Source organism: Adiantum capillus-veneris, chromosome 22 (assembly GCF_014529385.1).
Source record: "Adiantum capillus-veneris isolate H3 chromosome 22, ASM1452938v2, whole genome shotgun sequence".
NCBI lineage: Eukaryota > Viridiplantae > Streptophyta > Polypodiopsida > Polypodiales > Pteridaceae > Adiantum > Adiantum capillus-veneris.
In genome coordinates, this window is record NC_140952.1 from 47,616,807 (window position 1) to 47,629,357 (window position 12,551).

General features: G+C 42.2%; 1 pseudogene; it reads left to right on the forward strand.

Annotated features, from left to right (window-relative positions):
• The first annotated feature begins 226 nt into the window (after window positions 1–226).
• LOC147429288 (pentatricopeptide repeat-containing protein At3g09040, mitochondrial-like) lies at window positions 227–3,341 on the forward strand (annotated as a pseudogene).
• Window positions 3,342–12,551: the final 9,210 nt, after the last annotated feature.

The following is a 12,551-nucleotide window of genomic DNA, read 5'->3' on the forward strand; positions in this document are numbered from 1 at the left end:
AGAAACTTTGGAAGCTTTCCCAATTGGGGTTAAAGAGGGATTTCCCAGTTCCTTTCCCTCAAATAAAGAGTGGAAAATTAAGGGAAAGACTCTTTTCAACGTGGGGATAAAAATCACCTCTTGGGAAAATTTTCCCTTTTGTGGGGTCAAAAAACGGTCATTCTTCCCATGAGGGAAAATTTTTAGTCTAAAGGGGGAATAAAGGGGGAATATGAGAGTAAACTTTTCCTCTGTGGTATGCCGTTCGCAGTGATTATGTCGGCTGCTCTGCGGGGTGGAGCATTACAGAGCGCACTTTCTCTTGCAGCCCAACCTTAAACGACACTAGATGCATTGCAAACACTCTGCCAGGCCTAAACTCTGCAGTGCCTATGGAGTCTCGCCTCTGCAGCACGGCAACAAGAGAGAGAGAGAGAGAGAGGCCTGTAGCACAATGCTAGGAAGACAAATAGGGCTCTGTCGAGCTACCTTGCAAGGCTCCACAGAGACAAAGAGAGAGAGAGAGAGAGAGAGAGAGAGAGATACGGCATGCCAAGCCACGCGTGCGACACCCTTCCTTTTTCCTCACACCGTGCACCATTCCCTTTTCCGTTTCAAACTAATTCCACCATTTTTTTAATTTGCTCCAGCTGGGTACCCCCTCTCAATCACCTCGTATCATCGATCATCTCCTTGATCGATGGCGAGAGCGGCCTATTTCCTCTCTTCAACAGCAAGGCCTTGATCCGACGTTGATGTCACCTCCGACCACAGCCAGTATCCTCAATCACCTTGTATCGTTCTAGAGACTTGGATATCGATCATCGCTTCGTAACAAGCGATGGCGAGATTGGCCTACTTCCTCTCTTCAGCAGCAAGGCCTTGTAATTACCATCCTCTCACTACCAGCTCTTCTGGAAGAAGCAGAATGGTTTCTGCTGTTGAAATGAAACCCTTTCTTTACAGGATCTTTTGCACTTACGCTTCTTCTGCAAGTCCTTTCAGAAGTTCTGCATTGCCCCCAGAAGCTGCTACGCACACATTATTTCACTCACCCGACTTGTTGGATAGACAAACTTCAAATTATTCCTGCCCAGAAACCTCTCTTGTGAGGATGATGATTATGGTCATGTTCATACTGTTTCATGGATGCAGATTTGCGAATCACGGCACCATCAGAGATTAATACATTGAGAGCAAGATCCTTCAGATGCCTTCTTCATCCATTGCGGATGTGGGAAAAGGGGTTGTTTTGGGCCAATACTCAGCAAAGGGATGTATGCGCGTCTTGCACTATTTGCAAAAGAGAGTGATGCCAACCCGTACATGACCAAAGAAAATCATGAGGCTGAGGATTCCCAATAAGTCGGCATCTGGTTATGAATCTCCATGTAATTCTCTCATAATAGGTTATGTCAAGAACAAGATGTTCCAGGAGGCGATCTTCTCATACGCGGCGGTGAGAAAAGATGAGTCTCATTTCCTTAGTGAACTTACTTTTATGGCGCTATTCATGGCTTGCACTCTCACTAAGGACTTGGAAATTGGTCTCCAGATCCATGCTGACACCATAAAAAGAGGTTTGCTGGAAACAAACATTTTCATTGGATGCGCGTTACTTCACATGTATGCCAAAATTGGCTTGCTTGCAGAGGTTATTGTAAACCTTTCAGATCGTAATTCAGTGTCCTGGAACACACTTATTGCAGGTTATGTTGAACATGGGCATGCTGAAAAAGCACTTCATTGCTTTGAACAAATGCAGATGTTGGGTGTAACTCCAAATGCAGTAATGTTTGTTTGTACAATTAAAGTGTATGGGAGCCATAGACAAGGGCAAAGAGATACATGCTGAAGTTGCCAGACATGGGTGTGGACAAAATCTCTTTGTTGGGAACACCTTGATTGACATGTATGCTAAATGTGGCATACTTGTAAATGCAAAAGAGGTGTTTGACAATCTTCCAAATAGAGACAGTCTCCTGGAATGCACTGATTGCAGGTTATGCTGAACATGGGCTTCATGAGGTAGCCTTGAGCTTTCTCAAGCAAATGAAAATGGAGGGTATTCTGTTATATATTTTAACTTATGCTTGTGCTTTGAAAGCATGTACTGCCTCAGGATCCATGCATAAGTGTGAAGAAATTCATTGTGATGTTGCAAAAAGAGGCTTAGAGAATGACCTTCATGTTGGCAGCATCTTGTTCATATGTATGCCTGGTGTAATTTCCTTTCAAAAGTGCAGGAAGTAATTGCTTCCAACTCAGGACATGATTTCCTGGAATGTTCTTATAGGAGGATATGCAGAACATGAATGTGGCCAGGAAGCTTTGGATCGCTTTGAACAAATGTAGCTGGAAAATGTCCTGCCTTACACCGTTACGTTTGCAGCGTCTTGAAAGCTTCTGCAATAATAAGAGCCATACACGGGGGCCAAGAATTTCATTCTAAAATCGCCAGGAAAGCATGGAGCAAGAGTGTTATATTGGCAGTTCCTTAGTTGATATGTATGCCAAGTGTGGCTTTTTGTCAAAAGCCCAGGAGCTCGTTGACAAAATTTCTGTTCGCAGCACGGCTGTATGGAGTGCACTTATTGGTGGATATGTTGAGTATGGCTTTGGTGAAAAGGCACTAGATTGTTTCCGGCAGATGCAAAGGCAGGGCATTTCTTCAAATGCAATCACATATGTTTGCATCTTGAAAGCTTCTGGCAGCACTGGTGACAGTGACAAGGTCCATGCAGACCTTGCAAGACAAGGTCTGGAAAGCGATATTCGTGGATATGTACGGCAAATGCTGCCTTCTAGCCAAAGGGCAAGAAGTTCTTGACAAGCTTCAAACCAGAAATGCAGTTACTTTGAATGCTCTAATTGCTGGGTATGCACAAGTCGGAGAGACTCAAAGTGCATTTTCCTGCTTTGACAGAGGGAGAAAATCCCAATAAAATTACATTCCTAAATCTCCTTTCTGCTTGCTGACATGCATGTCAATTAGAGAGGGTTCAAACACTCTCTGAGTGCATGAGTAAGGAATATGGCATTGGTGCGATCACGGGGCACATTACCTGCATCATTGATCTGCTTCACGGCACAGGGAATGAAACCGGCCCGTATGGTGGTAGACTTTAGCTTTCACCCGAATCTTTACTTGATAAACTTTACTTGAACTTTACGACACAGAGAAACTTTCTGAATAAACTTGTGACTTGAATTAACACTTCAAACAAAGCATGGCTTGTTAGCTCGAGTGCTTCCAAGTAGACAGCGACACCCTGTAGGCCCCAAAGATTGGCGCCCCTTTCGGTATTTCTTTATTCTTATTAAACTTGGGAGAAAACCTGCAAATTTTTAAGAGCTGAAAATGACCAACTCTAGCCCGATTTCGACAGCATAATCGCAGTAGAAGGCTCCACAAACAAAATCCCAGTGCAAAAGGTGACTTTCCAAGCGGATTCGGGCACTTTCCCAACCTGGCAAAAATATATAGCACATTGAATTCTATGTTTTTTACCCTTAAAATGCATTGGAACATATGTAAAGTGATCTCATAGCTTTCTGAAGCATTAGGGATCAATTAGGGTCAAACCCTAAACTTGCAAAAATACACAGCATGCTGTAATTCATTGTTACGGGCTCCATTTCGCTTGTCGGTCAGCAAGCGCTCTAACTCTCGCACCTGTAGGGCTATAGACGAGATTTCTCACGAGAAATCTCTCCAAATTTACATGTGCATGCGGGGGATTAGTAATTAGCTAACATAGTACCTATGCAAAAGGCTCTTGCCTCGACAAATGCGTATGAATCCACACAACTGTACATACATATGAAAAGCCCTCGACTGGGGCATCACGTTTGTGTATTCAAAGGGAGAGAGATATAAGAGAGTGGAATCATCGTGCTACAAAAGACAAGGGAGAAGGTAAGCTTTCTATTAGAGCTGCAATCCTCACACACTAGAGTTCACTTATGTGGAAAATCAGCCTCTACTCTCAATTTGGGCGCTCCCTCTTCATGCAAGTTTGGAAATTCGACCTGGTGCCATCATGCGTCCACTTTGCCTCTTTTAAGTTAATTTCCGAGTATCCACAACTTGTAAGTCTTGTGTGGGGCCTAAATGACTTCAAACTGAGCCTAGACACTCTTTTACTGCTCGGATTTCAGTGCCGACTGGCCCGACCATCTCGTGGTGACCTGCTCTTCATAGTTGCGGGTGAATCTCTCGACCATCGGCCGTTTCACACTGGCACGCAATGTGCGGCATTTGTGACTTCAAAAAGAGGGTCCCAAAAATCAAATAAAAATCAAGGGAAAGAAAGAAACCACTAAGGTTAGTGGTTGCCATAGCCGCGTGACATACCCCCCTCTTGAAATCGCAAACGTCCTCCATTGCATGCCAGATATACATGCCGTTGATGATTTACTGTGATTAGCATCCTTTTATCATCACATGTATCCGCAAGAACGATCATATAACATAGATACAAATGACGTAATGAAACCTTTATACTTTTGTCATTTCTATCTCTACAATAGAAGTGAACATTATACCTTTAGCATTTGTATAGCAGTGTACACTTTTGTTGCACTTAATCCGTATGTACATTTGATGTGCTAGCTCCATTATTACCCCTCTTTCGAACACGTTGAGTTGGGGTATACATAGGTTGTAAACCAAAGGCCTCAAGGTAAAGCTACAGTACATTCGATGACTCTAGCAATTCACACTCTTCCATCCAATTTGCATCCATAGGTGGATAGTTCCTGAACTTCACCAAATACCGTCGTGCAACTTTTTCCTTAACTTTTCTTTCCATATGTGCCAAAACTACTCAAGTACCAAGGTCTCATCAGGTTCCTCAACATTGGTCGATCCTCATCTGACACATCTACCACGAAGGGTCTTAGAAGACTTAGGTGAAACACATTATGAATATTAGGTTGCAGCAAGCTATGGGCAATCCTGCTTTGCAAGCCGAAGTTACTCAACAACTTCTTGCTTATGGGATTTCCCTTCTTCTACAAGAGGAGAGAGACTTAGGAGGTCTCTTGATGGGACTCCCAAAAAAAGACTCTCTCCCATAAGAGAGGAGGAATCCAAAGAACGAGAAAGTCTTCCAGGTATCGAACAATATCAGCCTATAAGCAACATCATTGATCTTGTTAAGTACTTGAAAAGGCCCATAGTAACGCATGCTGAGTTTGAGAAATAACATTTCCTTGCCCTTCATCTTCTTGAACCTTGCCTTTTCAAACAGTAAGAGTACCCAATGACCCGGTGAAAACAACAATTCACGTTAATGACGATCAGTAGCCCTTTTCTGCTTTGCCTAAGTCTCTTCCAAGGCAAGCTTGATTTTCTTGTACATTTCATCCATATTCTCAACATTTCGATCTGCTTCGAAAATTTTGTTCTTTGTGTGCAAAATGGGAGGAACCTTTTTGCCACCCTCAACAATCTCAAAAGGTGCCTTGTCTGTTGACGAATGCACCGTATTGTTGTACGCATCCTCAAGCATGGGTAGATATTGTTCCCACTTGCCCTTATAATCTGACACACAACATTTCAACAGATCTAAAACAATAGAATTAGCCTCTTGTGACTGTCCATCAGTTTGTGGATGAAACGAGGAGGAAAACTTGAGCGTGGTGCCCATGTTTTCAAATAAGCCTCTCCAAAAAAGGCTCGTCATACAAGGATCATGATCATTGACAATAGACTGTGGCATACCATGGTACTTGAATACATTGTACATAAACAATTGTGCCATCTGATCAAATTTTATCTTCTTCCTGACAAGAATAAAATGGGTCTGCTTGTTGAACTTGCAACTAATGGTCCATATACCATCATTCCATGTTGGCGTTCTTGGAAGGTTAAAGATAAAATCCACAAGAATACTTTCCCATGGCTTATCTGTTGGAATAGGCAGTGGTTGTAACAACCTTGTTGCCTTTTGCATGTCAAACTTGACCTTTTGGCAAATCATGCATGCTCGCACAAAGGCATCCACATAGTAGGCCAATAAACGAATATCAGGACCGCTTTCATTGTCGCATCTATATCACGATGCCCTGCATACAGTGGGACATGGCTTTCTACCATAACTTTATGTCGCAATTGCCTAGTGACACATAGTCTGCGATGCATCATCATAAAACCATCCTTGAGGAGGTTTTGCTCATGACGTTGCCCATCTTGCAACTGTTCAAAGATCTTTACAAAATCTTCATCAGTAGCATATTGTTCCTTCATATCATCAAGCTCATGATGATGAGGAATTGACACAATTGAAATTTATAGCTTTCTTGATAATGCATCAACCACAACATGCAGAATTTGAAAGTGGAACATAGAGAGAATGTTTGCCCATCGCATATGCTTTTCAGATAACATTGACTGTGTTAAGAAGTATTGCAAGGTCTAATGATCTGTCTGTACAACAAAATCGGCACCAACAGGTAGTGTTTCCAACTCGAAAGCGCAAGAATCACAGCAAATAACTCTTTCTCATAGATTTGCATAGTCTTTTTGGCCCTTGCAAGATTCTGCTCTCGTAAGCTACTACCTAATCATCTTGCATTAACACTGCCCCTATACTATTGCCACACGCATCACATTGGACCACAAATGACTTCCTAAGATCTCGTAAGACAATTATTGGATCCGAAGTCATTTTTTCCTTTTAAGAGATTAAAAGTTGAAATCTCTTTTTGTGTCCACTTGAAAGTGATCTCTTTCTTTTGCAAAGCATGTAGGGGTGAAGCAATCTTGACAAAGTTCCTCATAAACCTTATGTAGTAAGAACATAGGCCAAAGAAGCTACAAACATCATGCACACTCTTCAAATCTGGCCATGTCCCGATTGCTTCAACCTTGACAGGATTCATTCAGACACCATCCTTTATCACTATGTGGCCAAGAAAGTGGATCTCTTCCAAGAAGAATTCACTTTTCTTAGGATTGACAAGCAACCTATGACTGCGTAGCTCTTCAAACACAATGGTCAAGTGCTGCCTATGCTCCTCTTCATTATTCGAATAGACTATCATGTCATCAAAGAATCTATCATCAAACTTTTGATGTGCGCGGAAAATCAATTCTCATGCCCGACCTAGGATGGAGTTTATGCCATGATCCAGACTGCATCTAGAGGTACCTAGCAAGTAGAGCTACCCCTGAATGTATATAAATGAAAACATACTCAAAAAATGACCTAAGTAGAGGGGGAATATATGTGTACACTACAAGAATATATGTGCACACACACACACACACACACACACACACACACAGAGAGAGAGAGAGAGAGAGAGAGAGAGTAGTAAAGGGTAAAAGAGTGTATAGATGACACAAGAGAATCACAAAAAAGAATCTTTCAACGTCTCAACTAAATAAAAGAAGCAAACTAACAAAAAAAGAATTTTTTTTTCAAAACTAAACCAAGTGTTTGTTTAACTTAATAGAAGTTGGAAATGACCTTTAAAACATCATAGCATTGTACAACAAACATTCTAAAGTAGAAATAAATTTATGTACTAGATAAAAGGATGGATTTTACCCTACTAGCTGCCCTTGAAAGATAGCGAAATGTGTGAAGGTTGGAACCCATGCAGTTGATCATTCAGTGCTTGTGGACACAAAAGATACTAGAGCTTATTTGTGCATGTGTTGCATGTATGCTAATGCAGGAATATGCAAACAAAACAGAAGCAATGAGAGTGCATAATCAAGCAGGCATGGCTAATTATTTGTGATTCTCAAAAAAATTCCGAGTGAGAGGCTCATGATTGCTTTCAGGAGAGGGAGAGAGAGACATTTCAACCCCTTTTCGCATAGATAACATGTTGACAAGCATGAAAGCGTGAGCACGTGGAGATAATTCAAAACATGATTGCTATTCAACAACAGAATGTCAACATAATGTTAAAAAAAGCTAGGTTGGCGAATGATGAGTTTATCCGTTGTCATGTCATAATTTATGTGATATAACACGATGGGCAACCATTGTTTGGAATGCGTTACATTTCTCCCACTTCTAGTGCTCTCAACATCGACTTGTTGATTTACAAAGCTGTGGGATAGAAGGACAGCTCCGAGTGATGTGCAAAACGGACTACTTTGCTGAGCGAAAATGTAGCTTCTATTTGTGCCTGTATCAAGAGAGGACCCCTTTTGGCCAGTTTTTCCCATCAAATTTGCGAAACAAACAACATTTAGTGGGGCTCACCAAAAGTTGGGAATTGTGGGCTTTGCCTTATGTTGGTGTGTATCTCCTCTATCCTACCGGGATGCATATGAACCATGTGGCAACATGTGGAAAAGGAACTCAAGGGTGTGGGTACCCATGGCGGTCATTACTAGAAGGACTCATCTAGAGTTAGTTAATGGACTCCTAAAGTGGCCTGAAAGGTCACCTACGAGTTTGCAACTTGCACGGGCTGTTTTGGAGCCTTTGTATGATGTCATCAATGATGCCTGATGAGATGCCTAAGCCAACTCTATATAATGAGCCTTTAATACACACTTTCAGGTTAAATCAATTATTCTAATTTTGCACCTGCATTCTACTCTATCTCTATTGTGTAATTAACTTTGCCATTGGCATGTTAACACCATGAATGCCAGGCTTAACGATCCACCCTAACTCTACAAGTGGTATCAGAGCCTTGGTGAGATTAGCATTCTCTAATTAATCTCCCTAATTGCACATCTCTGATTAGCACTTTAATTGTGGTCTAATCCGTCAAGTTTGGGCACAATCTTGACCATTCCATAGAGCCACTACCCTTCTTGACGGATTCGGCATGATTAGTGCATGATCACATTTAATTAGGATTACTTGCACTTGAATTTTAGTGTGTGCCAACACTTGCATTAATTTGGATTCTTTATTGATTTCTTAACTTTTAGCTCTTCAATTGCTTCATCCTCGTAAACCTCTTGCTTGCATTATCTGTGTGTGGAGGTAGTTCTCTCCAAGCTCTCTATGACGAGCCCTAAGCCCCTTAATCCGACACCAATCCCACTTAATTTTATTTCTAAAAATAGGTGTGAAGCTCTGCCTGGAATAAATTATATTGCATTTATTCGGAGCATAAATCAAGCAAGGCTTATGGACTTGTTGGCTAGCTCAAATTGAGAAGGTACTCCCTGGCTCTGCGAGGTCGTGGGGTGGATTGTCCAATTTTAGCAATCGAGGAACGTGGGCGGATTTGAGGACTTGAGTAAATTGTGGCTTGTAGCGCTGACGAGTCCGCAAGGCTTCATTCACACGCGTCAACCCTTTTGTGAGTTGCTACCCGGTGCCCAGCATCTTGCCCCGCCTGCCCGCGTTGCCGATTACCTACACGTGCTACCGATGGTGATAGGCCCCTTGCCCACGTCCCGCTGCTCAAAGCCTCAACCCCACTAGGGGTGCAACATAAGAGCAAAGCCCCAAGCCATTGCAAGGTGCAGTTCTTGCACTGCAGCAGTAGCCAAGGTTTGCTCGAGCATTCAAAAGACTCAGAAGTTTTCAAAGCAATCCCAAGAGCCCCGATTACATAAAAGACCAAGGTTTTCAAATTCAAGTACTCAAAGGCATCCTCGAGCTTCAATAAAAAGGTCTCAAAGAAGGAATTGCCTAGCAAAAGCTTCGGCTCGAAGAGGGATTTAAAGCAATTTTTTCAAAGATTCAAAAGTGGCAAGCAAAGTTTTAAACACAATCTGTCTCATTAAAACGTTGTAATTCTAAAGTTAAGTTTTGTACTCATGGTATATTACAAAGCAATGTATATCTACACATCCATCATCATGGAAGCCCACAATTCTCAACAACCTTCCCCTTGGGGTTTGGAGTCTGGACTATGACAAAAGAAAAAAGCTACGCCGAACTAAGCTAACCATCATCCCCAATCAAGAGGACCATCTCCAATCCAAGAAACAATTGATAATAAACACTCCAACCCAAGAGCACAACTCCGGTCCAGGAGTGTGTCGCTCTAGTCCAAGAGTCTGCAAAAAACTTTCATTGCCACGACTTCATTGTTTGTCCTCCTCCACTCCTACTTCTTCGTCTTCTGACTTTGCTACCCGCACCATCTTGGTGCTGTTGCTGCCTTGGTCGATGCTGTAGTTTGCTCAAGAGCTTTATTGAATGAAAATGAAAGCTAAGTAACACTAATGCAAAATAGAAAAGTGATGCTAATTATCCTACCTTGAAAGGAGATCTCTCTTTTGCTCTCCCATTGGGCCTTGGAGCGACTCCATACAAGTATATAAACTCCGTCCTATGTTGGTATGTATCTCTTCTATCCTACTGGAATGCATATGTGGCACAAAACCATGTGGTAGCATGTGGAAAAGGTACTCAAGGGTGTGGGTACCCATGGGGGTCATTACTAGAGGGTGTGGACTGACCTAGAGTTAGTTAATGGACTCTTAAAAGTGGCCTGAGAGGTCACCCACGAGTTTGCAACTTGCATGGACTGATTTGGAGACTTTGTATGCTGTCATCAGTGATTCCAGATGAGATGTCTAAGCCAGCTCTAAATAATGAACCCTTTGTACACACTTTCAGGTTAAATCAATCAATCTAGTTTTGCACCTACGTTGTACTCAATCTCTATTATGTAATTAACTTCGTCATTGGCATGTTAGCACCATGAATGCTAGTCTTAACGATCCACCCTACCTCTACAACATGATGTGTATATGTAACCATCTACAAGAGCATGGGCAAGTTACTACATATGTATGATACGTCATTCTGGTTACACCCGCACCGGGTTGAACCCAAAACCTTGGACCAAATACATCCATTCTTCTTGAGAAATTGATGTTCGTCCAACAATCACTGACCACACTGGCAAAGATCAAAGCCAAACATAAAGGGGTGTGGCGCATAGTCATACAAACCATCTTGTTCTTAGCCAGTACACCAAACATGTAGTAAAACGGTAGACAATGCTCTTCACAGATGGCAAAAGAGATTGTTTCATAAAAAATAAAATGTAGTCATAATATCATACAATAAATGTGTCATGCACGGTCAATTTCCCAAGGTGGTACTTCTAACTGAAGTACAAAAGGGCAGGTCTCTCAAGATAGTCGAAGAGCATGCTGTGCAAATGCCAAGAAGACCCCACATGCCATATACACAACACAAGGCTGATTTTGTAGCTCAATACCCCCATCATTCCACAATATCATTAAAACATGCTGATAGAGAGAAGAAGAGGCAAGGCAACAACAATGAAGCAATCAAGGGCAAACAGAATAGTTTATGTTTTCATTGTGTGTGTGTGTGTCTCTGTGTGTGTGTTTTGTGTGTGAAGCTCTGCCTGGAATAGGTTATATTGCATTTATTCGGAGCATAAATCAAGCAAGGCTTATGGACTTGTTGGCTAGCTCAAATTGAGAAGGTATTCCCTGGCTCTGTGAGGTCGTGGGGTCAATTGTTCAATTTTAGCGATCGAGGAACGTGGGCGGATTTGAGGACTTGAGTAAATTGTGGCTTGTAGCGCTGACGGGTCCGCAAGGCTTCATTCACACGCGTCAACCCTTTTGTGAGCCGCTACCTGATGCTCAGCATCTTGCCTCCGCCTGCCCCCGATGCCGATTACCTACACGCGCTACCGATGGTGATAGGCCCTTTCCCACATCCCGCTGCTCAAAGCCTCGACCCCACTAGGGGTGCAACATAAGAGCAAAGCCCCAAGCCCTTGCAAGGTGCAGTTCTTGTGCTACAGTAGTAGCCAAGGTTTGCTCGAGCATTCAAAAGGCTCACAAGTTTTCTAAGCAATCCCAAGAGCCCCGATTACAAAACTCACCAAGGTTTTCAAATTCAAGCACTCAAAGGCATCCTCGAGCTTCAATAAAAAGGTCTCAAAGAAGGAATTTCCCAGCAAAAGCTTCAGCTCGAAGAGAGATTTAAAGCAATTTTTTCAAAGATTCAAAAGTGGCAAGCAAAGTTTTAAACGCAATCTCTCTGATTAAAACGTTGTAATTCTAAAGTTAAATTTTTTACTCATGGCATATTACAAAGCAATGTATATCTACACATACATCATCATGTGCGTCTATACAGAGTTTAGATATTTGCCTTCTCATAAAAACCAAGCGCTAAGACCGCTTAAAGGCACAATGGGAGAGCAAAAGAGAGATCTCCTTTCAAGGGGAGGAGAATTAGCATCACTTTTCTATTTTGCATTAGTGTTACTTAGCTTTTCATTTTCATTCAATAAAGCTCTTGAGCAAACTAGGGCATCGACCATGGCAGCAACAACACCAAGATGGTGCGGGTAGAAAAGTTTGAAGACGAAGAAGTAGGAGTGGAGGAGGACAAACAATGAAGTTGTGGCAATGAAAGTTTTTTGCAGACTCTTGGGACTAGAGATGTGTGTTGGACTCCTGGAGTGGAGTTGTGCTCTTAAGTTGGAGTGTTTATCATTAGTTGTCTCTTGGATTGGAGATGGTCCTCTTTATTGGGGATGATGGTCAGCTTAGTTTGGTGTAGCTATTTTCTTTTGTCATAGTCGAGACTCCAAACCCAAAGGGGAAGGTTGTTGAGAATTGTGTGCTTTGTGCTGTG